Raw genomic sequence first — 25,731 nt, 5'->3', positions numbered from 1 at the left:
GAGTTAGGTGCCTACAGCGTGTGCTGGTATTACTTCTGAGTATCTATTTTTCATGTGGTTTGCAATTGGTACTTTGTGTTGCCCTTTTTTTTTAACGTTCTGAAATGTCTGTCTGTCTGTCTTTTTTTCCTTTTTTTCTGTTAGTGTGCCCTGTTTTTGTCTTGTTTGGCATTCTCGGTTCCCAGTTCCACAAAACCATTCATTCCTTAGCTATTCTGCTACAAATATATTTCAGAGATACAAAGTTACCTGTTTCCCTTGGGCATGCTGCTTTGTATGGATGCTCCCTTTAGTCTCTTTTTAATGGGTTGCTCTAAGCCGGTTTCCTTAAATCCACCCAGGCCTCAGCACTCCTTACGGACGTAAAAATAATGATCGTGCTAAAAAGTATCTTTACTGGTTATTCAGCTAATTCCTCAGCACAATATCAGGATTTCGAATACAAAGAATTTAGAGGAAAAGGCTTAAGTTTACTAGTGCTTAAATGAAAGGTGAAAAAGTATAGGGAGAAAAACTCAATTAGATCAGGCTTGTCCTGAACAAACAAGATACGGTGCCTAGGGGCTGCAGCTTTGAAAGAGTAGAGTTATCATCTATCAGGCTGGCTAAGGATTGGAAAAAAGCATTCTCATTTGTCATGCAATATAATCAAATCTGATGCAGATTTGCAGACCTGCACAATAGTGATAAGACGTTGACACTCATTTTTATGCTGCAGAGGGTGTAAAGGGGAGTAGTAAGGGGTATAACTGCCTCAATTTTTGCCAGTCTTTGCCATTTTTGTTGTCTGTAACCAGTGACACTCAGTTGTTTTCTATGCAGAGCAGCGGCTGTTTCACTTTCTTCCATATACTTGCCATAGTTGTGTTTTTGGATGGAAGGAAAATCTTTCGAAAGGTGGCAGCTAAGCAGCTCACAATTCAAGATTAGAAACCACTGGGCTTGATGCTGTAGGCCCTAGTCCAGTAGCTAATCCTCAGTCCCTGCAGCAAGTTTAGAACGTTCAGTTGGACTGCTTGAATAGTAAAGGTGGACTATTACTATAATTAAGGTTTTGCAGGATTGGGCTCTTCATTAATGAAGCACTAACATTTATTTTTAATATGATGTTTCATTCCTTCTGTGCAAAGCTATGAAAAAGTTTATTCTCCAGTCTGCTTCTTCGCAGATTATGGTCATGTTTTTGGGCTACAGTTGGAACAGAACAGGAAAATGAAAATAAGAAAGAAGAGATAGCACCTATCATTATGGTTTGAAGTTGAACTGATGCAAAACTGAATTATCTTTGGCTAGCTGCTTAAATCTGCAGTGACTACAGTAATTTGGATTAGAGGCAAATTGGAACATTTTTGAAGGAATTTCAAGAGACATGTCGTGATAATCCTAACAGGCTACAAAATAACTGATGATGCATTCAGAGCTACTTAGAAGTACTACAAGAGAATTACATGTATTCGAGTTTTTACAGTTAATATCTGTTCTTCTACATAATGTAGATTTATAAGATCGCCCTGTGTTATTTCTCATCCATTCATTTCTCTTCATCTAACATTTAAATCCATGCCTCCAGCATCATTGTGAAATAACAGATTTCTGAAAAACAATCAGCAGGCTAATTTGTTTATTTTAAAGTCATATTTTAGTTCAATTATATGTTCACTTGAAGTGTCCTTTTATAAATAAATTTTGTGTATGTACTTTAGCAACCCTAACTGTCATAAAACTGGTGATAATGGGACAGATCATCCAAGCTGCCTTGGGAAAAACAAGCATGAGGTTGCTCGTAGAGAGACGGTTCTCCCTGCCGGGCTGCTGTGCTCAGTGCGGGGAGCAAACCCCGTGCTTCTCTAGGAAAAATACTAAGGAATGTAGAAAAGTGATGGTAAAGCAGAGCGTAAACTGTAGTAAGTGTCACTAGTTAGCTAAAAGTGGTCCCTTAAGAGCGAAAAGTATATTTAATTACCGGTCCAATTACATTGCTTTGAAATTAAAGTTTTGTGATCATAAAATTAGACATCTTAAAGTGAGAAACTATTGCAAAATATGTACTGCTTAAGTGTTTTTTTGTGCTGTTCATATTTTTAAGAACCTTCCTAGTTAAGAGAAGCTATTATTATAAAAGCAGGACAGTATGGACAGTTTCCAGACATTATCTAAATTATTTGTTTACTGGGAAATGGTAGTTTAGCAAGGAAGTGTAATTTTCTACTAGAAGTGTTCACCAGTAATGTAGCTTGAATATCCAAGCACAGTAATCGGAGAACTCAATAGATTGATTAGCATTTACCCACGGTTAAACTTGCATTAATTTAATATTTAGAATGCATGCAAGTCAAATTGTGTAGTGTTTTCCCTAAAAATGGCTAAAATACAGCTTATCATTATCAGCATGCAATCTATTAGACCCAGTAAGTGTCAGAATATTACAAGCTGCTTTGTGTTTTCTCTTGTTCATTTGTATGCCTTGCTTAGCCTGTGGCACAAGAAGTGTACGGGCGGCTGAAACGCACCTTGAAAATTGCAGTGGTCAAATGAAAAAGAAACTACAATTGAGAACTTCATGAGCGAGCCATATTTTATCTCTTTTGGTGTAAATTCAAATTAACTCCAGTAATTTCACTAATCAACTTGGAAAAAAATTAGTCCTGATCACCCTGGAATAAATATGCCACTGGTAGAATAAGAGCAAGCTGTTTCTAGGAATTGTTTCATGTATCTGCAGCTTTTTTTTGTAGGGGTCTTGAGTCTTACTTTGCTTTTCAGAGTTTAAATATTTTATTTACTGAAGCCCTAAGCATTTACGTACTGTACTGTCTATCGATTTTGTTCTCCATGCTGCAGCTAACAGAATGGATGAAAGCATATGGTGATGATTATACTAGGGGTTCTTCATCTTCATGGCACTATACAGATATTGGTTAATTAATCATTCCTGCACTGTTGCGAAATGAGTAACTAAAATCCTCGTTTTCATTTATTATCTGAAATGTTTTGTTCTTGTTTGGAAAAAAAGGGGATACTTCTACTTTTGCATAACCAAAATTCTGATGTTCTGTTTTATTTAGCACCTGGGACCTCAGAGTACAGTACTTCAATGAAATCATCATATATTAGCATATAAATTAAGCCAGTCTGGTATTCTGAGTTTCTCCAAACACTTCCTTCAGAAATCAAAGAAATGAGTTGATGTTAAATTGCTGGCACAAGCAGGAAGAAATCTGTTCATGTCCTAAATATGAGTAACTGAACGAGGTCTGGTTTCATATACATGAGCTGAAAAAAGTTTTAAGGTGATAATTACAAGTCTTGAGCTCTTTCTTTAAGAAAAAAAATCTTTTGAATTTAAACTGACATAAATTATATCTCATAATGTCAAGTAAAAATTAATACAAATTGCCACTGCCAAACTGTTATCTTCTTTTTACGTAAAGCTAATGAAAAATTAATTCAGATTTTATTTTATACATACACAGACTAGTAATTTACTAGCATATGATTTGTTTTGGTGGCTCATGCAGAATTATTAGAGGAGGTTTTAACCAGTGACAAAAATACAGAGCATTGTAAAGGAAGAATAATTTTTGTGCAATTTATAATCTAGTTTTGAACTACAGAGGAAGCATCACATAGAATCATGTAAATGGACAAAAGAGAACGAGTTTGTCTTCACATTGCATTTTGTCCATTTTTGTTTACGTTCAAAAATGTAAGTCAGAGGACTGTTTACTGTGTAAGAAAGAGTACATATCTGAGTTTATCTGAGACGTGATTAAATGCTTCTCCTGAAGACAACAAGACAATACTGAGCATCTCACATGATCTATGTAACTTGTGTAGCACCAAGCATAATTTCTATAGGAGAAATTTTGTTTAATTCTCTTGATAATTCTTGTGTAAAGTTATTCCACATACTGTCCCAAAACAGGCAAAATCTCATGAAAATATTTAAATATTTTAAGTGGAATTTACATAGGATTTTTTTTTTTTTTGTGAGGGCTCTGAGAGTATTCGGGATTCCTATAATTCAAAAGATACTGAATTATGAAATTTTATTTCTTGCCCATCTCACTCAAATGGAGTAATTGATCAGAAATAAAATTTATCTTCTTTGTACTGAAGTACTCTAAACAAGTTTTCTCTCCCTAAAACTCTCTGCGCCCCAAATTACTACTCATAATAAAGTCGAGTGATGTATATTTGTAACATGAATTCTAGGTTGCTCTGGACTGCAGGAGAAAGCTATGATGAAAGTCTATTTTGAAGAAAAAAAAAATCCTACGGACTCGTTATCCATACTGTCCACTAGGCATTGTTCTTCTGAGTCACTGTGGGAAATTAAGTCCTTCGTGCAACACCTTTGCCTCCATTTTCCCTTCCTAGTATTAAACTAGCGTTAGTTTAGTAACTAGCATTAGTCCCCCATTTTGGTAGTTCCTTTATAACTTCAGGCCTTGGCATGAGATTGAACAGCTCTTTGCTGCCGAGAGAGCGCTGTACAGACCCTTTTTACTCCAAGAGGTTAAAGGAAGTTATTCCCTCCTTGACCTTTAAAAAACGTAGTTGTTCGGGCTTTATTTGCCTGCAATCTGAAGGGTTGCTCGTCGGGTGAGATTTGCTAGGAAAGCTGCCAGCGTGTGTGCGCCTGCTGCCCGCGGAGCACTGCTTATCCATTCCAGGCGCATACGCGGCTCGGCGGTTCGGCGGGGAAAATTGCTGCAGTCTGGTGCAGTGGTACAGCAGCTCGCTGCCACCTTTTGGCATTGAGCCCAAAGGCTGAATCTTATTGCAGCCAAGTTTTGCAGTACTTGAAAGCCCTACTGTGTAAGGGGCTTGAGAAAATTAACTGATTTCTAATTGTAGATCTCGAGGACATTATAATAAAATAATGTAATAATATAATAATGTACAGTGCAGCATAAATGGCAGATTGTGCAATCCTGTTGTACAAGAAATGCATCTCAATAGGTGGAGAGGCTGTGCTTAGAACGCTATGGAACCAGGATATTACGGCAAGATCAATTAAATGGGATAGACCTCAGGAGGCCTATTTAAATGACTTCGACAGGAAGCATTAATATCTGGGTACAGCTTCTAAGGAATGTGGCACATTAGCTTTAACTTTCTTTTGGAGACTTTTAATAAGTGAACAGATAATTTAGTGAGTTTATTATAAAAGCCCGCATACCTTAAAGCAAAATAATTAAATGGAATATTAACTTTAAAGGAATTTCAGTTTTAGAAATAGCACTAGAAATTGTTTTGAGTCTAAAAAAACATAAACCCCTTACTCCTACAGTTTCTATAAGGCTTTAATTTCTCATTTCTCTTGTTTAAAAAGTCTAATTTGTGTGAATGCAGCAGCAGTTGTAGAAGACAGGGAGACCGATACTACAAAAGTTGCAGATACAAAACGCAGACACGCTGAAACGTAGAGGAAAAGTTTTCTTGTGTTGATTTCTCCCTGTTGCAGTAATTTCAGGTGTTTTAGTTATAGAAAGCTCAGAATTGATTTCTCAAGTTGCTTTTAATTGTCATGTGTGATAAAAGAGAGAAGTAACAATTTTTTTATGTATATGTAAATGTCCCATATAGCATATCCCTGTAGCTCAGATTCATTTTTTTTTTTGGAGAGCTGTTCTATCCATTTGCAAGACTAAGGAAAAAGAAACAACTTTTATTCGCTGCAGAATTGAAGAGCTCAGCAGAGCTGCAAAGCTGCTGGGAAGTTTTTTGTCCTTAGTAAGAATTTCCATCTCAGCCACATAGTCTTGGGGCAGGTCACTTCCGACATGAATTCAAACCGCTCTGCAAAGACTGAAGCCGTGGCTACAACCAGATCCTGTCCTCGCTCAGTCTCCTCTCCCAGTCAACAGGGCAACACCTATACACTAAGACCGACACAGGCTCCTGCGAGCCTCGCTCCAGCGCTCTGGGCCTGGGAGCAGCCAAGCACGGCCGTGCGCGGGACACCCAGGGAGCCCCACGGTCCTCAGCATGTCATGACTTCATAGTGCTTACCACTGCATAGCCCTACACCGCGATGTTATTAAACAGTGCATCTGGTAGCATTTACACAATTATTCACAAGCCACTTGGAGTATTAATGATATCACTTACCGTAGGTGACGTCTCTTCATAACCGTATGCAGCTTCTGCAGAAATGTCATCTGTGTTCCCCTGAACTGCTGCAGTGCTTCAGTTACTTTTCCACTGAGATAATCTGCTAAAAAAAAAACCTAAAAAAAAATAAAAATCTGATAAAAAATCTGATAAAAGTCTGATAAAAATCCTAAAAAAAGAGAAAAAAGAAAAAAATCTAAGTTAAGGCATAATGCTTAATATAAAATAGTCAACCACTAACCTAGAAGGAAACTGTTCAAGGAAAATTTAGATTAAAAGCAGCATTTCAAATAAAAGTACTTTATTTAATCTGCCAAACCACTTCATCACATCAGTTTATTTTTTTGTTTCCTAATTAGATTCTGATTAGTGTGATGAGGATCCTTGGTAGTATAACATACATTCTGTATGCTTCATACATATTCATATGCTTTTACCTCATATTAATAACTCTAAATATATGTATATTGGAATGAGTGCATTAATTCTTGATCTAACCAAGGGCAGGATGTATATTAGAACATGTATGGCTTTGCTATTAGGATTTTGAATTGAATTGTTGTTTCTGCCCCTAAAATGAAGAATCACTGACATACATAAATGTTCATCTGTCATTAACCTCTGTCATGAGAACTCCTTTTATAGGTCATTTTGCTGCTTACTCCAACTCAAATACAATACAAATACAACTCTAAGACATCTGAATGACCTCCTCTCCCAGCTAAGAAATGGATGCCAAACCAAGAAACGTAATATGTTAAGTACAGATCTCATTAAATAACTTCTTTAAATGAGTGTATACCGTTCATTTAATGAAGTGGCTTGTTTTTATTTCTTTGATGCTTTTGTGCGTAGGAAAAATACCACTACAAACTTTGTAGAAGAAATTAGATGATACTGCAGTATTTGCAGCTGCACATTGTAGATACCAAAGAATATATAAATAAAAATTCAAGCATATAGAAATATCCAAAAATATCTATATCCCATCTGCTCCCCTCTCTTCCCAGAGCTGCTAGACCCAACTGCATTCTTCGCAAGAGACGGCTGTAGAGCTGCTTTCTGTTTTGAGACTCCTTCCAGTAGTGAAAGATCAGAACTGTTGCTCCTTCTGATCCTCCTTGGTCTCTCAACTAACATTGCCAGCGGGCTTTTCTCCTTAAATTGTGTCCTCTCCTGTCAGTCTTTCATGGCTCTATCCCCTTCTGTTTCCCTATACATTTTTCCAAAATATCTTCCCATGGATTCTCTTTCTTTTCCTGTAGAAATCCATATGACCCTGTCTGTTTTCTGTCTCATTTCTCTCCATGCCCTTTCTCTCTGTAATCTCATACACAAAACACAAATTCAGTTGCCCTCTCTAAACTGTTAATTTACAGTTAAACCTCTATTCCAGACTTGCTGTCTTCTGGTCAAAATAAAATCTCACTCTTATGAATTCTAGATGTTCTCTCAATCTTCCTAAAACAGAAATATCCATAAAAGAGATCTCTACAACGGAAACCTTCATAGTTTTTTCCCCTGTACTACTGCTACTTCCGTCATCAGTCATTGTGGACAACATGACTTTTTTGAAGCCTGTAAATGAGATACCGCTTTTTACTTGCTTTCTGAAATCTAGCATATTCTTTCTGAACTGTATCCATGCAAGTAAACCTCTTTTAAAAACTCTGATTAAGTCATGTTTGATTTCTGTGGAGCTTTTTCTGACCTCGGTGAATGCAGTTTCTCTTTTCTCATATCTACGCGGACCGCCATTGCAAAGATCATTTTCTCATGACTCTGATGTGCCTGCATCACCTCTTCTCTTGTCAGCACTGCTTCTTTTTCCACTATAATAAAAAAATTATCTATCTGTTCAAGTGAGGACCTTCAAAGTTTTACCTTCTTTCTCCTGTTCACTATGGATCGGCCAGCTGAATATATGGGGCTTCATTTGTTCAAATTTTAAAAAATCATTGTATGCCTATTCCCATGTTGGCTCTTGCATCTAGGAGAAGGTGCTGTGGAACACTTGAAAAGATTCATCTATATGCTGAAATTTAATTATGAAAATTTTATTTTGCTATACTACTGACTTACAAAAGCAGAGAGGCAACTGAAGTGCTAATGCTGCCGCTTACTGTGATTGACCTAATATTACTGTGTTCTGTTTTCTTTTGTAGGAGTCTGTTGGCTTTTACTTGTAGCTGAACCATGAATTTCTTGAGGCATCAAGAAAAGTTCTTCTTATTGTTCTGTGTTTGACGGGCCACTGCTGCTAGGATGTCTAAGCACTTTTGGAATATGAACAGTAAAACATAATAGACTCAATTTCCTCTGGCTCAGTAAACTGCCAGCATGAGGAGGGTTTCCCATCCCTCTCAGAAGAAAGAGAGGAGGAAGAAGAATCAAATAGCTCTTTACCCAATCTACTCCAGCGTATTCTTCTCAGTTTTTAGTATAATGATAATTTCCTCTGTCTGGTAGAATAAAATGTCATTTAAACTTAATTTGTATCTTCTCCAGTAACAACTAGTAAAAATATTTATGGAGTATGGAAAATGGCCACAGTCTCTTTAGAAGAAGGTACAAATGAATTCTTTTTAGGTAATATCGGGGATAAGCTATACAGAATGGATTCCATTGTGAATTTTCAGCATTTATGTGCACGTCATGTCCACTGCCTTAACCTATTTAAAATGACTTTGGAGGTATGACTATATAATCTCTAGGGAGATGAATGAGAACTTCAGTCTTCAGAAGTTAGTCAAGTCTTTTATTAGAAACAAGGAAATGAAACAAGTTGAGGACAGAGAGTGCTAACATTTCCTGGTGTGAGAGAGATACCTTGCTTATTCTAAGTTTTAACATTGTTCTTCTGGAGGGCAGGTGAAGTAATCTGAATCTATATAAACTCTCAAGTGCTTTTAGTAAGATTCTTCCTTCTCCCTCATTTTTTTCCACATAAAGAGTTCAAATTTCCCCCCACATATTACTACAAAAATATACATTACATTTTCCAAAATCAGAACCTCTGCCTTGCTCATAGGCCTCGGCAATTTCCTGCCATTATCTAGAAAAGGTACGTTTCTGGTTCCATGAAGCATACGTGACATAGTCCCCAGACATGTAGCTATGTCAAAAGTGAGCAATTTAACACCAAATTCATAGAATTTTATATTGACTCTCCTTGAACAGATGGTACCCTTACTCATTTTGTGAGCATAAATTACTACCAACCTTGGATAATTTATTGACTCCTCAGAAGCATAGCCAATAGCTTACTATCTAGTTATGTGAGCTTTTCATATCCAGCAGCTTAATCAGGGATCCAAAAGCAAAACCCAGCTCTTGGGACGTCATGTACCTTTTGTGACACCCTTGGGAGGACTTTAGGTCTCTGAACCAATGGATGAATATGCATTTATTTCATCTGTGAAATAATGCTATCATCTTACTAGAGTAAAAATTCCAGGCACGCTTCAATAAACATTACTAACACAAGTTAAAGTGAAATTATGCTTGTGAAAATACAGCGCAATAGAAATTGCTTACGGAGACTTCCTATGTATATATTCCTATATCATTTCAAATAACTTATATTGCTAGTTTATAGTTTTATGTGGTTTAACAGTTCTGCAAAGCTGAAGAAACATTTGAAGGAAATTATTTTTTTCTTTTTTTCCTGCATATATTCTTTGCTCAGCTGTTTGGACCAATTTCAATTGAGGTCTGAAAACACAACTGAAGAATGAGAAAATACACTTGAAGACTGACCATATAACAATACTAAAACCTTTAAAATCCTAGAAATACGGATTTGAAAAGCATGCAGTAAGGGAGATGCCCTGAGGCAGGTGCCTAGACAACAGACTCACAAAAATCAAAGGATACTAATTCTACAGATCCCATAACAAAAAGAATCATGTTGATGTCCTCCTGCACCCTATCCCTTGTGCCCACTGCTTACCCTAATGAGCAAATTTTCTTCTCTAATTTGTCAGCATATGAATCCACTGTCTGCCCTTACCCTTTGATTCCTTACGTCCTCTGTACTTTAAAGTGTGCTTGCCAAGATGAAGAGAATTTTGTCCACTTCAGTCACGGCACTGATGAGATTCTCCCTGTTAGCTTGCAGACTGGGGTTAGTCTGAACTGGTTGTATTGCCTAGCCACGTTTCTTAATAGTAAGAAACTGTTGCAACAGATGCTGTCTGACTATTCTGTGACTGCTGAACTTTTGTGAGATGTGCTCATGTTCTTTTGACTATTGTGCGTTAAATGAGAGAATAAGCTTTTTTTTGTGAACTATCTGTGAATCCTGACCTTCCTTAAAAATGGGCAAATATGCATTTTTTGGATATTTGTGTATTGCACAAGATCCAAAAGCAGGCTGAGTTGCATTAGGCTAAGAATTGTAAAGATATAAGTGAAATGGCTGTTTTTAATCAGAAAACATTATCGTTAGAGTCAGTATTATCAGAAAGATAATCTTTTTATTTTATTTTATTTTTTTGTTACTGATAGCTACTTCAAATTTCATGTAGTTTTATCTACCTAGAATAGATAAATAGACAGAGTTCCTAAACAGACTGTGTGTCATCCAAGATTTTTAGTGATTAAGAATCACTTAATTTGATAGAATTTTTCTAAGTCAGGAGAGGGAGATGTTGGAAAATGACATTCATTCTTGACTTATCAGGCATTTTTTCTGTTCAAATTGCATTCTATTATTTCCATTCCTTCAAAGAAGTTCAAGAAAGATCACAGCAGGCCATATTAATTATTAATAACAGTCTGTAAAGATGTTTTGTGGCCATTTGCCATGGATAACAGGTGGGTCTCAGTGTCTTTTTAGGTGCTTTGGATTTATTTTTCAGCTGAATGTCTTCTGTTGAAATTAATTAGGAAATTGTGGGTACATAATATCTGCTTTAAAAAAATACACAAAGCAGGGACAAGTTGAGCACCAGAAACGTAAATCCCCACCAGCTTCTGAAAGGAGAGATCTCTAAGACTCAGTTTTTCCAATAATGCAAATTGAGAACATCTTCCTCCTTATCATATCCTAATGATTAACTAATGTACTTTAACATAATGATCCATTTGAATTGATCTTCTCACCAAGGAGACACTTCTCAATAGAGAGTCCAGAATAAGCGGTATGTTCAGAACTAGCCTGGAATGGAGAAAGCAGCTGCTGGGATGACGTTAGCATCCAGTCCTGCAGGTTTGTCCAAAGCTATCTGAAGCTTCCCGTAAAGTGGAAACTCTTCTTGAACATGGATTGCAGAATTTGGCAGTTTAAAAAACAAAATTTCCTTATTATAACTGGAAAAAAATGAATAGGACCAGAAGACACCAATGACCTGTGCGCCTGAAAGCTGCCCAACCTCTTCCCAACTTTGTCCATCTAGTTAAAAAGTGTTTCCTCTCCCTGCAGACATGGAGCAGCAGCTGCTAAGGCTGCTTGGCACAGCCAGAGCAATGGCCACACTTGTAATCCTAATACTATGAGCTGAACAGGGATTTGGAGGTGAGCTTTATGTTTTGTTCAATGGATAGGAAACAATTTCTTAAGCTGAGGAATATCAGAAGTTAACCTGCTGTGAATGAAAATATACAACAGTAAGCAGTAGATAGAGTGTTCTAGCTGATTGTGCTTATCAAATAGTAGTAATAATAATATAAGTAATAGAAGCTGGGAAAGCTTGTAATACAAAGCAGCAGTAGTACTGCTGTCACTAAATTGTCCAGAATAAAAGTACTCTACTGGAATCTTCCTTTGTTGCAGGTCAGTACAAGTTGTGTTCATTGTGCTTTCGCAACAGTTCCACTTGTGTAGATTGTGATTTGCTGCCAATTAATCTGCAAACATAATGTATAAAGAAACACTGGCCCATAACTGAGTTGACATGTAGGTCATACACAGCTGGGCAGACACCATGAGTCTGTGCAGTGTGCCCTAAACGTACAGCCGTATGGTCTGATGATAAACCCAGATGCTGTTATGAGACCCCCAAATGCCTGATTCCGAGATAGGAGCACAGAGCATTCTAGCTGCTTTCCAGGGGTCAGTGTAATTTGTGCACTGTGGCATTTTAGTGCAGTTTTCTATCACTTTAATTATGCCTGCAGGACTTCTGCAATAGTGCTGTGTATGAGAACACTCACTGATACTGTGCATTTGTAGTTATAATTTTAACAGCTTGGGCCCGCCAGCCCCAAATACAGCACTGACATCCACGAATGAGATTAGTCAAGAACTTAGCATGGATGTTTATTTTTAGTCTTGAAAATGCACAATGTGTCACGGCTTGACTGTATCGAACAGCTAAAGGGCAGATTTTTCTGAAGACTTTACAGAACAAAAATGGTAATTTAGGACAACTTACAGTGATCTTACTTAACGGAGGTTGAATTTCGGAGCTTTGCTAGCATCAGCCTAAGGAAGAGAATAGAAGAATACTTTGGGATAGTCTTGGATCACCTGAAACTCTAGAATTTGTATTTTACACCGCCTATGACTAGTTTCAACAGCATATTCCTTAATGGTGTCATTCTTGTCTCACAGCTGCATAGGTGGGTTTTCTTGTTGATATCTGTTGCTACTTTTTATCTTGCTCCTCATCCTTTTTCAGTGTTCCTTCTGCCAGTCTCTGCTCCCTTTCTCATATTACCCTTTTTTCCCTCAAGTGCCACCTTTTGAGAAAATCCCTCGCCATGTACATGCATGTAACTGCAAGCCCTTTAAGTTCCCTTAATCTTTCCTAAGTCTTTTAAGTTTACTAGTTTTTTTAATAAGTCTTCAGATATTACCAAATGGGTATTCATTCTTTTTCATTAATTTCTTTATATAACAAGTTAATGTAATGGAAAATTATAGGAAGATTAAATTTCTGACATACATCAATATTCCACTTTTCAGGTGTAGTAGGATTCTTAGAGGAAAAGCATGCAATTCAATAAGTGTCATGTTTTCAGAAGCAAGTTTCCCATCACCAGGCAGATCAATAGTAGATTAAGCTGTAGTACACTGACTGCCTCCTGAGACATAGAAGCAAAAAACTGACCTTGCTTCATTATCCCTGCTTGTTTTCATTTACTGCTTGTACCCTCTTCAAAATTTCAGTTTTTTTGAGAGAAGTGAATGTTTCACCTTGATAGTTTTCTTATTAACATATACGTACTTTTATGTAAATTAATGGATGTGGAAAACCACATCCTAAATAGTTAAACTACTGTGAGAGATGCAGGTTATACTTGGACAGAGATGAAGGAGAAATCTGTGCACTCTATGTCTTGCTTTTTGCCTGCCAGCAGTCTAGCTCCTCAAACACATGTGCTATTGCTTTTTTTTAAAACATAATTTCTATATACTGGAAGTAGTTAGAGAGATTCGTTTGGTAATGGGTTGATAGGGAAAGAGTCTCTGCTTAATAAATGTTGCTTCATGAAATATGCTGAGATGAAAATTTGTCCATACTAATCAGCTTGAATTGTGAAGTCGATTTTTTCTCTAGTTAGGAAAAGTAATGGTTTCCCGACTGCAAAGGCTGCTTCGGGAAGCTGATGTGAATTACACCATCTTCACGGTGAAACATTGTAGTAGTGACAATAATTTGCTGGCAAAGTGTAATAATATTGCCTAAAACCAAAGCAAGAGCAGCAGGAGTGCTTTGATCTGTAGCTATGAGATTTACTTTAGCTTCTGCCTCTCTTCAGTACCAAGATTAGAATGCAAATTTACTTGTGCAGAAACTTTTCCTTAAGTAACAATGTGAATAAGTATCTGATCTGTGAGAATTTCTAGATGGGTGCTCTGGAACTGAAGACATTTTTAACTCTAGGAAAAAGCACGGTGCAAACAATTCTGTCTTCGCACTGCTCAACTTTTCTCCCTCTTTTTCTTTAAAATGAGTGCAGTTTGTGTCCCTTCCGCTTGGGTTTCTCTACTACAGTTTTCCAGTTAGCAGTAGTATAAATTAATGAGCCTATCAAAGAGATAGCAGTGAAAACTTCATCAGGATCTAGCTTCCTGCATTGTTCCGCATGAATTTGTCTAAATCTGCTTGCCTCCCTTTTGGGAAACTGAAGCTCTTCCTGCGTATTTCTAAAGGATGTTAATGGGCAGCAACTCAGACTTACTCAAGAATGTAAAGGAAGGCTGAGGCAGAGACGGAGACTGAATCCCTTTCTCCTTGGCATCTAAGGTAGAGCCCTTAAAGGCTGAACTACTCTTACTATTTGAAATAACTCCAGAAGACGCACAGACTCTCCCAATCTGTGAGTGTGCAAAGCATATAGGCTCTGCACCTCCCTTCTTGGCCTCTTAGAGCTATTGAGCTCACATTCTCCCAGCTGGTCCTCCCACAATCTACAGTCGATTAAATTTGAGTTGCAACCTCCTAGTAAAAGTCATGCTGTCTAGTTATTGTCCCCCTACTGAAGCAGTGACTTTCTGTGGGAATTTTAGTCTAAACTACAAGATTTGAAGGGAGTTTTGAAAGCTGCTACAGACTCTAGTTGGTTATTGTTTTCCAGATAACAGTGAAATCTCTTAATGGAGTTCATTCTTCTGTGATGGAGCTCTCTCTTCTTGTGTGGAGACTGTAGTACTGAAAAGGGTCGTTGCTTGTAGCAATCAAAGAGCTGCTTTTGAGGACTTTATTAAAACAACCTCCATTATTGCTTTCTACACTTATACTGGAACAGTGTTTGCTGAAATGCAACAACACTTGATTTTGCTTTTCCTGTTTTTATTCTGGAGGGTTTATATTACTCCCTTTTAATATATATCTAGTTATACTGTCTCATTTTTAATATATAATATATTAATATTGAATATATCATATATTTAATGTAGGATATTAACATCATATGTTATAAAACTATAAAGCTCTGGTTGGTTTTCCTGGGAAAGATTAGGTAGTTGCCAGTGATGGCTACTGTTAATGCAAGCAGGGACCTAATCTGCATTTCACACAGCAGAATCCTTTATCAGACACAGCACAGGCATGCAAAGAGATAAAAGGAGCAGCAGGTCTCCAGGCAATGGAAAAGGGCAAAGACCGAGGTAAGGTTTTCAAAGGCACAAATAGCAGTTGACACACCTGACTGCATTCATGCATTTAAAAGTGTATCCCATCCTCTCTAAATCCTAGACATGCTTGCTGTTTATATGATGCATATCGAATAATACTTTTAAAAAAATCAAAAACTAAAATTGCAGATTTTTTTAAATGACATAGGAGTTAGCCCAAAGAGCGCGGTTGATGGAGATTCTGTGGTAGAACTACGCTGATTTGTGACTTTCACATTTTTACTCTATTTCCTAAAGTTCATCCTAATCTGTGACTGACTGTCCACACTTTGTCCCTGAAAGATTCTCCTGGAAACCAAGAATAAATCAAACATAGCAGCAATATCTTTTTCCTCTAGCCACCTCTCCTTCCCCTATATGGTTTAGGTGCAATAGCACGAGAGACACTACAACGTAGCTAAGGGATCTGTGGATCCTGCTGCGCAGGGGAATGCTGAGCTTGGTGGTTAAACTGGCTTTCCAGATGCCTTGAATCGCACTACAGACTGGCTCAGTTTTCAAAGCCATTTTCAGTCCCTTCTGTTTTCTTTGCAGAATAATTTACTGCATATCCTACAAACGCTCTGAATTTTTATAAGTTGTCTCTGGATATACGCAGGAGTCAGTTGCAACCTCATATTCTTAAATTATTGCTATTATTTTATTTCTGAATATAATATATTAAAATATTTTAAATAATATATATGACATTTAATATATTTGATTCACTGCTGGTTTTTAACAAACACGTAACTGCACATTTCAGATCTTGCAAATACTTGCCTAGACAACATCTGATAGAAATCAAATTAAATATTTCTCCCAGTACAGCACGTTTGAAGGATAAGGAAACATGAGATTATGAGATGTATTGCTTTAATGCTCTGGAATTAAGAATTTTAATACAGTTTTTATGAGTAGCTAAGGACACCTGGAGTCTCTGATGTTATTGGGCAGCAGGAATGGAGTTTATTACATTCTCGACAATAGGATTCGATTACAGCTCTCAGCTTAATAGAGGAAGTAGTTTTGATAGGAGAAGTCCGTGTAGGGAGGAGAAGGAGGGCAAAGGCAGGCGCTGGGAGGCTTTGGATGCAGCCCCAGCTCATTAGCTTGGTAAATGGTCTTTCGCAAACTTTGCTCAGCATAGTGTCTTCCCGCACTGTCACTGCCTTCTCACTGGAATAGTAATGCTGGAGGTGGACCATTTCTGGCCATCAAATCCCTTAACCAGTGTTTTAACCACGTTCCAATCAGTGCATACCAGCCACACAGGTTTATGCTACTTCATCATCATCTCTGCTCTGGCTTTTTTGCTGCGTTTACCCATTGATCTTGTTTACTGCAATTCTGTTCCTGCCTAAAACCAGGCATGAAGTTTCCTCACTTAACACTGCCTGTGTGGCTGGTAGCTCTTACTCTGAAGGGAAACGTGGGTGAATCCTAAACCTCTGCACTGGACTCGGCAGTGGATCCAGCTAATCAGCTGTGATTCGATTCTAACCAGCTGGGGAAGCGCAGTAAAAATAAAATGCTTTTCTTGTCTTCTGCTCTGGAACAGAAAGCTACAGCCAGCAATAACGATAGGTCTTCCTACGAACGGTTAATGCATGTGTGAATCATAAAACTTACAGGCTGCGCTATATTGTGCTGGAGATGCAAGGCAGCATTCCTTCCAAAGAGCTTTGTTTTTGCTGATCATTTAAAGAAGGAAACAGAGACATGCATTGGTTCGCTGAGAGTGAAAGAGCAAGAGGAATACAACTAGGCCTTCTTCTAGTGAAGACAAAGATTGTTGGCAGAGAAATTAAATCAAACTTCTTCCATTTAGAAGTGTTCCTAGTCTTGAACGGAATTTGTTATTGCTAACTTTCACATTCCCTTTTTTTCTGCTGCAGTTGCAGTACAAAATACCCTCCAGCATATGCACAGGAACTACTTCAAGGAGAACAACAACAAAAAAAAAAAACCGACAACCTGAAATAGCCAACCCAATCAAAGTTTTATAGACTAAAGAAACACTGGCAGCATAATTTATTTTAATGGACGTTTAAGCTTTCACCATCTGTTCTGCCCCTAATTATAAATGCCAAAAGAACATATTTCACAATTACATCAGTAAGAAGATATTATTCATGCACTTATATGTTACTTCTACACGAAACCTTCAGCAGTGTTCTCATACTGCCTACGCAATTCAGAGAGCAAGCTGCTCACAGCTGAAATTGAAGTTCTTGATATAAAGTACTTTTCAATAAAAATATTTCAGTGGGAGAGATTTTTTTTTTTTTTTAAGAAAAACAAGTGGCAGAATGAAAGCATTTTGTTTTGGTAATAGCCTCTTGGAGGCATACATTTTTATTCTATATTAACCCCAAATATAAATGTATATTTTGTATACTTTTTTCATAGTTAAAAGTAAGCACAATTAGTTTGGTGCTCTGTTTTACAAAAAATTATCCTTGTAAGAATTGACTACTGTTTTTGATCACAGTGTGAACAATATTTGTGAACAATTTCATCACTTTAAAAATAAATGTTATTTTCTATTAATGCACAGGAATAGCTACTAGATAGTTTCACTTAACTCTCTAATCCTGTAGCTGCTTGTGTTCCATATTTATATGAAATTTCATGACTTCAGGGAAAATAGAAGAAGAAATGCAAGAAAAAGGAAAAACTATTACAAAATCTATTTGTGTGAAGTACTCTCAAACACTCTCCTAAATCAAAGTGGTCAGGTAATGGCTTCTTTACCGTGCAGTAGAGAAATAAGGTTGGTGGTGGACCAAGACCTAGATCCTGAATTGCTTCTCAGAACATACTTAGGACTTCAAAGAAAGGAAGCAGTAGAAGAGCCAGGTTGTGTAATGACTTGCTAAAGATCCAGCAGACTTTGATGAAGTACCTTTCTCTCTGCTTTCTCTCTTTTTGTTGCCCTTGTCTGCGTAGCCGGTGTGTCTGCGGTACTGCAGGGGTGCACAGTGCCTCTTACAGCAGTCACTTTAAGCGCTATTACAGTGCAACCACCCGACACCGCTCCAGAGCGGAGGTACCCATACCATCCCCACTGCGGGGTGAAGGGCAGCAGTATTTAAAACCATGCTTTGGTTTGGTTTAGCAATTTAGCCCTTAAAATCTGATCAGCCTTGAAAGTGGTAAGCATGACAGTTGTGTGATAAAGAAGAACCCTAAGAAAGAAAAGGGAAAGATCAGAGCGTTAGACTTGTACGAAAGGAGTACAGCTGTCAACAAGGTGTGTCGGAAAGGCACAGGACAGCACATCCACAGACAGGTCTACAAAAACAGCGTATAAGAAATTGGAGAATTAACTGCAAAAATATAATTGATATGACACGGCTCACTGAGATTGAAGAGTAACACTACAAAGAAACTTGTCAGGGAACAGCGGCAATCTTAGGAGGAAGAGTCTGAACTTTTCTTCTGGAATACAACTTATGTTCTTGAAAAAAGTATGGAAGGGACCACCTTTTCCACTGACTTCAGTCCTCTCTAATCAGTTAACCACATACAGGCATTTTGTATAGAACCACCTAGGGACCCTCTTTATCACCTTTCTACACGCCTGCACTAGCAGCCACAAAGTAATTTTCTATAACAGTATAAAGCTTATATGACAAAATAATCAGAGGATGTAGATTATAAAGGGCTGCTAAGAGATCAGGAGAAATCAAAGGCATTGCCAGCATCCCAGTGAATTTCCTAAATGAAAGGAGCAAGCCGATCCTGGGAAGTGGGTTCATCCCTGCGAAACCAGGGGGGGAACAAACAAACCCAGCGACACACGTCACACGTGAGTAAAATGCACCACTAACCTGTGAAAACATCAGCTACAACAGCAAGTGTCAGGAAGCGTCCTTAAAAATAATCGATATTTAAAGTAAACTTAACCTGTTTATGATTAAGAAAATAGCTAGAACTTGGCTCTGCAGACAATAGGACGTGGCATCGTGACCTAGGTCAGTTCAGGGGGACTTTCATTCTTCTATTTTCCAGATTCAAAGCCTTTTTTTTTTTTTTTTGTGTAGAGAACCGGTCTTTGAGTTTGTTCAGACTGGTTTTGCTCTCTTAGCTGAAGCCTGAACTATTTTGAAGTTGAAACTTTATATTATTTAACTGTTAATAATGGACATATACCTGCTATCTGAAAGAAAAAAAGAAAGGATAACGCATTCATTTTTCTTCTTAATGTAAGCATACATGGTCATATTGGTGTGGCACTATATTTCTGTGGGCATATTACAGTATTCAAAAGGATTTCTGTATATGTGAGTACATCTAACGGTAAAAGTTAGTACCTCAAAGGAATCCAGTATCAATTGAAGGCAATGGAATAATGTTCCTCAGTATCAGGAGGGGCTGAATTAAGACTTAAGTGAATTTAACTGAACATTAAGCTGAACCACCCCATATACAACCTTTTCCTTTCCTCCCCTGAATTTATACATAGAAACACAAACATGTTCTCATGAAAAAAACAAAAAACAAAAAACAACCAAACGACTGCATTGTAGGCAGCAGCAGAGGTTACTCTGCTCCCATGCTTCGGGATGTAATTTTGGTGTTCATTTGAAACTAAACCTCAGAAAAAGCTTGTGCTGTGCACCTTGGAGCTTATACCAAATACATTTTTTTTGCTTCTGTCCTCATTAATTTAAAATGCTAACCAGTGCATGTAACTCTATACATTTGAAAATATTACTCGTTTTCTCATAAGAGTGAGGGGACACAGGTTATGGATTGCTGCTCTTTAATAGCCATGTCATTTTTTTGTGGTGTCCTTGCCATCAGTTTTCCTTTCTTTGTATTCATGTTGGATATTTTCATGTTAACTGAGCGTAGAGAATTTAAAGATAAATTGAAAGTTTAAATTTAGAAAGAGAAGAAAAATTACTTTCCTAATGTAACTCTCTCTAGGTAAAATTTTTCATTTTTCTCAGAGCACCATTTTGAGTATCCTGGTTTCACAGGAAAAACAGTTGCTATATTTTTCCTTAGAGCCACTAACTACTAATTGCATTACATTCTACACATGCATTTTAAACAGGAAAAAAGAAGATTGGTGCACACACAAAAAAATGGAATTAGAAACTTAGAAGTTAAATTTTATGCACAGTCGAGGTTTTCAAATAGTAACAGTGTGTACGTGTACAAGCACGTGAAAATATGTGCTTGTGTCATTGGGATGAAGTGGTATGTATGAACATTCAGGAACATGGGATTAAAAAGTCTTGCATTCCCTTTTCTTAAGGTGTCTTGTGTATTTATGCTATTGAGTATGAAGCGTGTTCAAATGAGATCTGTAGTATAAAAGCTTTATTTCCTGGGAAGATACATGTTTAAATAGATCCAAATCCAGTAGCGCTATGAAGCATAGTCCCTTCTGCTAGGGAACAGTACTTCAAGCGCGTCTTTAATTTCTCACTTTCCCTTGCCCTGAGCAGCCTGGAGCTCCTTAATTCTCTTGGAGACCCTGTGCAGTAACCTTTCTTGTACAGGCTCCAGTTTTCTCTAGTGACTATTGTAATTAAAGTATGCTGCGAGTGTGCTATATTAGCGGGTCAGTTTGCCAGTCTCATAACATGAAGCTGCCTGTTGTTCAGACATACCCTAATTTACCTTGTGCGATTTCTTCCTCTTTGTCTCAGTTTGTAATAATGTCGGTGTCTGATGTAGATTATTAGCAAAGATAAAAATTAAATGTAATTAGGAGCTTGTTTAGACTTCTATTATCTTGCAATAAGGAGCAAGGGCAGATTTTGCCTAGGTGTATTTTTGTACTGATTCTGTGCAGTGGGTGGTCTGTGCTCTGGGTTCTCGCAGCAGCTAAGGAGGTGGCTGCTATTTTCAGGCATAAGGTGACTAGGAAGTGCGACGTGTTTGCTGCGCCTTCGGTTATTCAAGCCAGCCTGCTACTAGCAGCATATCTGCAGGCAGTTTAGGCCCGCATCGCTAGTGAGTGTCGGAGACACCTACCGCACTGATTGTAGCGTGTTATCAGCTCTGCTGTGTCAGCATGAAAAGTTCCTTTGATGTGGAAGAAAAATGAAGCAGAAGGCATTCGCTGCTTAGCACCATTTTTGACTCTAGCATTTAAAGAGGTACCGTGGCCACCTATAAACCCAGGTTGATATTTTTCCCTTTTCTCCTCAAAAGAGTGCTTCCTCAGTAGGACTATACGGCATGTGCAGGGGACTGCAAAAAATAGGAAAAAGAATAGCTGTTATCTTTTTGTGGATTCTCACTTAACAGGGTCTTGATTGTCAGCATGCGTTTTCCTGTGGTTTGCATTAACTAGCCTCATAGCTCAAAGTTCATCGCTAGAAGAAAGCCATCCTTCTCGCCTACCTCCTACAGTAGGAACACGCTTCTGCAGGTTGTTTCTTCTTGCAGATGCTTTCAAGTAGCCCTTGCAAATAATGAAAATAAAAACAGTAGAAAATAAAAGCCTACTCTCAGAAGTACTCGTAACGGCCTGCTGAGCTGTGCAAGACCAAGGCTAAAGCCAGTTGGGAATGGCCAGGAGGAACGTCAGAACCAAACGGCTCTGTTGGAGCATACGTAGCCTGGGAAGGGGCCTGCTCTCCTACATGTCCGTGCTCTCTTGGCTGTCGCTACAGCAATGTGACTCAATTAAAACCCTTACTAACTGTAACTAATAACGAAGCTTTTAAAGATTTTATAATGCATGCATTCTGCATAAGCTTGAGAAAAAGGCGAATAAAATGTCTTTGCTATGGATATGTATGAAGTTGGTGATAAAAGCAGAATTTTTTAAATTACCACCGAGAGAAATTTTTATTTAATTTGATTTATCTGTAGATAGCATTCAAATTAAAAGCACTCATATTTGCATTTTGCATCAGTGAAATGAATCATTAAGAACATCCTAACTAAATACTAAAACTGAGTTAATGGAGAGGCATAGTACATTATCCTCAACATTTAAGATGCTGGAAATGCTTTAGAGAATACAGGTCATTTTCAGGGGCTTGGAAGCAAAATAATCAGGATTCCTTTTAAATATATAGCCTGTAGACAAAGTATGTATTTTCTCTTTTAGTTGGTATGTTTTAGAGACATTTTGTTTCAAAGTAGTGATTACTTCCATATGCAGGTACTTTTATATTATTTTAAAATTAATTTAGTAGTAAGAATTGTACCCTGGACACTAGCAGAGGTATCTATTAGAATCAGAACTGTTTATTGTTATTTTACCCTCCCTCGCCATCCTCACAGCCCCTGTCGAGGAAAAAAGGCCTCAAATCCACTGGCTTTCACATTGCTTGACAAATGAGGAAAAAGAGTCATTATCAATGTTCTTCCACTTGTTATTGGAACGATTATATCTATGACAATGTAATAGCTAGGTGCCAGTGCCTATTTACCGAGTTTAATTTGTTCTCACAGCCCAACTCTCACCTGTCCCCAAAATATTTACAATCTGGGAATGGATCCCAACTCTGTTCGTTTATTATTAGAAACAACTGTTCCTGTTTTATTCCCTTGAATAATCATCTTCCACAGAAACTGCTCAAGTGAATAACAAAGCACAGTGATTTTAAAATTTTTGGAATATTGAGCATTTTAATGTAATTTCTTACTGTACTTTGCAAGGCAGATGAGAAATTCTCCCCTCTTCTTCAGCAAAAAGATAGTGGAGGGGCTTAGGAAGTCTACGGGGATGTGATGGATCTTCCTTAACTTATCTGTATTTGTACCATGTTGAATGCTCAGCTGCTTCTTAGACGTATTGGATAAGACACCTTTGATTCTCAGCTGTTCTTTCAATTCAGGTTAGTAACACACAAGTTAAACCATTGAATGTGAGCAACTGACCTATTCAGCATACCAGCACGATAATTCCTGACAATTTGCTGACCGTGAGTTACAAGCAGGGGATGTGGAGGTGGCTTCACCTAGCCGTGCCCGCGCCGGGGGTGCCAGCTGCCGGGCCGAACGCTGATGCCTGAGCTACTTTTGAGAAGTTACCCTGGGCATCTGTGGTGTGCCATGTCATCGGTGCTCGCTCGTACACGTGGGGGCCTTGACTACTGAATGGCACAAATAGGATTTGTAAACAGATGGAGAAACAAAATTAAATTGGCAGTGCGTTTTTCTCCCCAGTGCTTTCAGCGACAGTCCAAGGAGGGTCACAGAAGCGGTATGTGTTCATGGATGTGTTACGAATCCTCGCTGAAGTCTGACTGCGTGGAAGTTTGGTTCTTTGCCTGCCTAAGGTATTAAACTGGAATTTCAGTTGGCTCCTGAATAAATATTTCTGATTTAGTTGTATTTATGATTTTTTATCTAGGTTTTTTTTAGATGCATGTGTGACTGTTTTATTTAGAAGTACATGCTTTGAGAGTGCTTCCACGTGTTTCTTTTAGCTAGTGAAATGCTAAACTTATTTCACCAGAGTCTAGAGGAGTATTTGTTGCTGAGCAGAACTGACATTTTGAGTAAGACTACCACTGATAGCAGCTAGAGAAAAAAAAGGATATTTGGGAACATGTTTGGAAAATGTTTGGAAAACATTAAACAGAAATAAGCTAATTAAAAAAGTAATTGATTCTTATTTCCCGCACCAATTTATATAGTTCTGAACCTGTGCCTGCTTTTTTCCCCACAGTGTTATTCTCTTCTTAACGACTATATGAAAGGCCAAGCAGAAATTTTACATTCTTAGGAAATAATAAAGTTGAACAGACTCAATGATGCAAAGATAAGCTAAATGCACTGGAGAAATAATTTTCACTAATCCTTGTTGGTTATAGTATTTGTACATAGTGGTAGTTGTAATAACCGTATATAAATTTAATATTTTACATTGAAATCCTTCTAAATAATGTGATAAAAATAACTATGGCTCTTTTGTGAAATCTGAGTTATAACAGTTGCTTCAGGCGGTCCCCTCTCACCCGCAGACCATATACCCTGACTGCCTTTGCAGCTCTGCCACCTAAGATAATCAAAGTAGTGAACACACGTTTTCTAAGCGAGTCGGGAGGAAATGTTGTCCCTAGGTACCATGTTCTATAAATAAGTAGATGCATTATGGATGAGTGGTTTTCTATCCCTACACTAAGCATCCAGGCACAAGATAGTCAAGATGTGCGACAACTATGATTTACTTTCTGAGCCAATGGATTTCATTATTCTTGTTTTACCAAATGTTAAATCATTGGCTCGAGGCCGGTTTTGAATAGCATGCACAGCTAAACCACGTGAAAAAAAAAATAGGTGGTCCTTATTTTGGAGGATTATATTTTGAGAGAGAAACACGACTTTAGCATTTCAGACGACTGTCAAAGGAATACGAACAGTGAAGTACAGAGAAGGAAGACATGATAGAATAAGATATGGAAATCTAAAATTATGGAATTTTCACACATTTAGTCCATAACACAGATTACCAGCATCATATTCTTAAGCAAGAGAGAGTTATGGTACAGTATCTATAGCCCCAGCACTCAGAGCTCACTTATTTCTCTGCAAGACCCACTTGTATGACTCAGCTGCAAATTGCTAATAGCAGACCTTCAGTGGAGGGAGGGAAGGGAGAAGTTAAAAAATATGGCAAGTAAAATAATAAAATAAATGTGAGACAGCTACACTTAAACTTTATCTTTGCAGTGTGGAACAAACATGTATGCTCCCCTTTTTGAAGTCAAATTAATTCAGAAAAGAAATATGAGAAAGGATTTGTGCTGAGGTGATTTAGATCCGTCTGAGCCGTCTGTCGCTGGGAGAGAACGCGCGTGCTTTGCCAGGCTGAAACGCTCCGGGCACCCCCAGCGTAGGTTCAGTACAGGCACCTGCAGTGAAACGTCTTGGGCAGCAGTCCTCATGTGTGCATCTAAGAAGTGTTTTAAGGTATAAAAAGCTTGCTGTGAGAGCTTGCTGTGGCAGTGGCCATACCGTCTTTGGCTTTTCTCCAGAGACCGTCTTCAAAGGCTGCTAGGGGTTTGCGCGGCCCGGGGAGCTTACGCAGGCGCCAGCCGAGACGGGCGCACTAGCACACGTTCCTGCGACAAAGCCCTACAACAGGCTTTTGTTGTTTTTTTTTTCTCTTAGCAATGAATTCAGCCCGCTTATATAACTGTTCTTTTTTGGGGTTGCGTAGTCAGTCACAGTTCAGAAGGAAAACCTGTAACTATGGCAGTACGTGCAAGGACTTCTCCCTGAGGAGCGTTTTGTTTTCCCTGTGTTGGACGTGTCACCGCGAGAAGGCACGGCAAGGCAAACGAACACGAAATCCTCAGTCGCTACAAAGGTCTCTTCTGCCTTGTTCTCTGCTGAGCAACAGCAGTAACTGACATTAACTTCTGTAGGGCCTTAAATACTCAGCAGCTGGGTTCCCCCGTACCCTTCCTCTGCAGTGTAATGCTGGGTGTAATCTGTTTCTCTTAAGCTATTACTATATTGGAGAAAAAAAACGCACTGTTTTTACCTCCTTTAGTAAGAAAACATTTCAGTTTCAGAAAATTTCCTTTCAGTAGATTGAATCTGTAAGCAACTATTAC

The 25,731-nt window shown here is 38.1% G+C and overlaps 1 protein-coding gene across 9 annotated transcripts in view; it reads left to right on the top strand.

The window, feature by feature from the left end:
- Positions 1-25,731, top strand: part of APBA2 (amyloid beta precursor protein binding family A member 2) — a 115,110-nt gene that overhangs the window by 21,719 nt on the left and 67,660 nt on the right. For 4 of the 9 annotated variants that reach the window (XM_068958933.1, XM_068958931.1, XM_068958927.1 and 1 more), the window contains one exon: positions 23,333-23,445. The exons of 3 other annotated variants lie outside the window; for them this stretch is intronic. The gene's annotated coding sequence lies outside the window, so the exon portion shown is untranslated. Of the gene's footprint in view, positions 1-6,756; positions 6,877-8,285; positions 8,542-22,942; positions 23,002-23,332; positions 23,446-25,731 lie in introns of those variants that run through there. 2 more of the 9 variants (XM_068958932.1, XM_068958928.1) reach the window with 2 other exon arrangements.

This window comes from Struthio camelus, chromosome 12 (assembly GCF_040807025.1).
Source record: "Struthio camelus isolate bStrCam1 chromosome 12, bStrCam1.hap1, whole genome shotgun sequence".
Classification (NCBI taxonomy): domain Eukaryota; kingdom Metazoa; phylum Chordata; class Aves; order Struthioniformes; family Struthionidae; genus Struthio; species Struthio camelus.
This window is presented reverse-complemented; position numbering and strand designations above follow the sequence as displayed.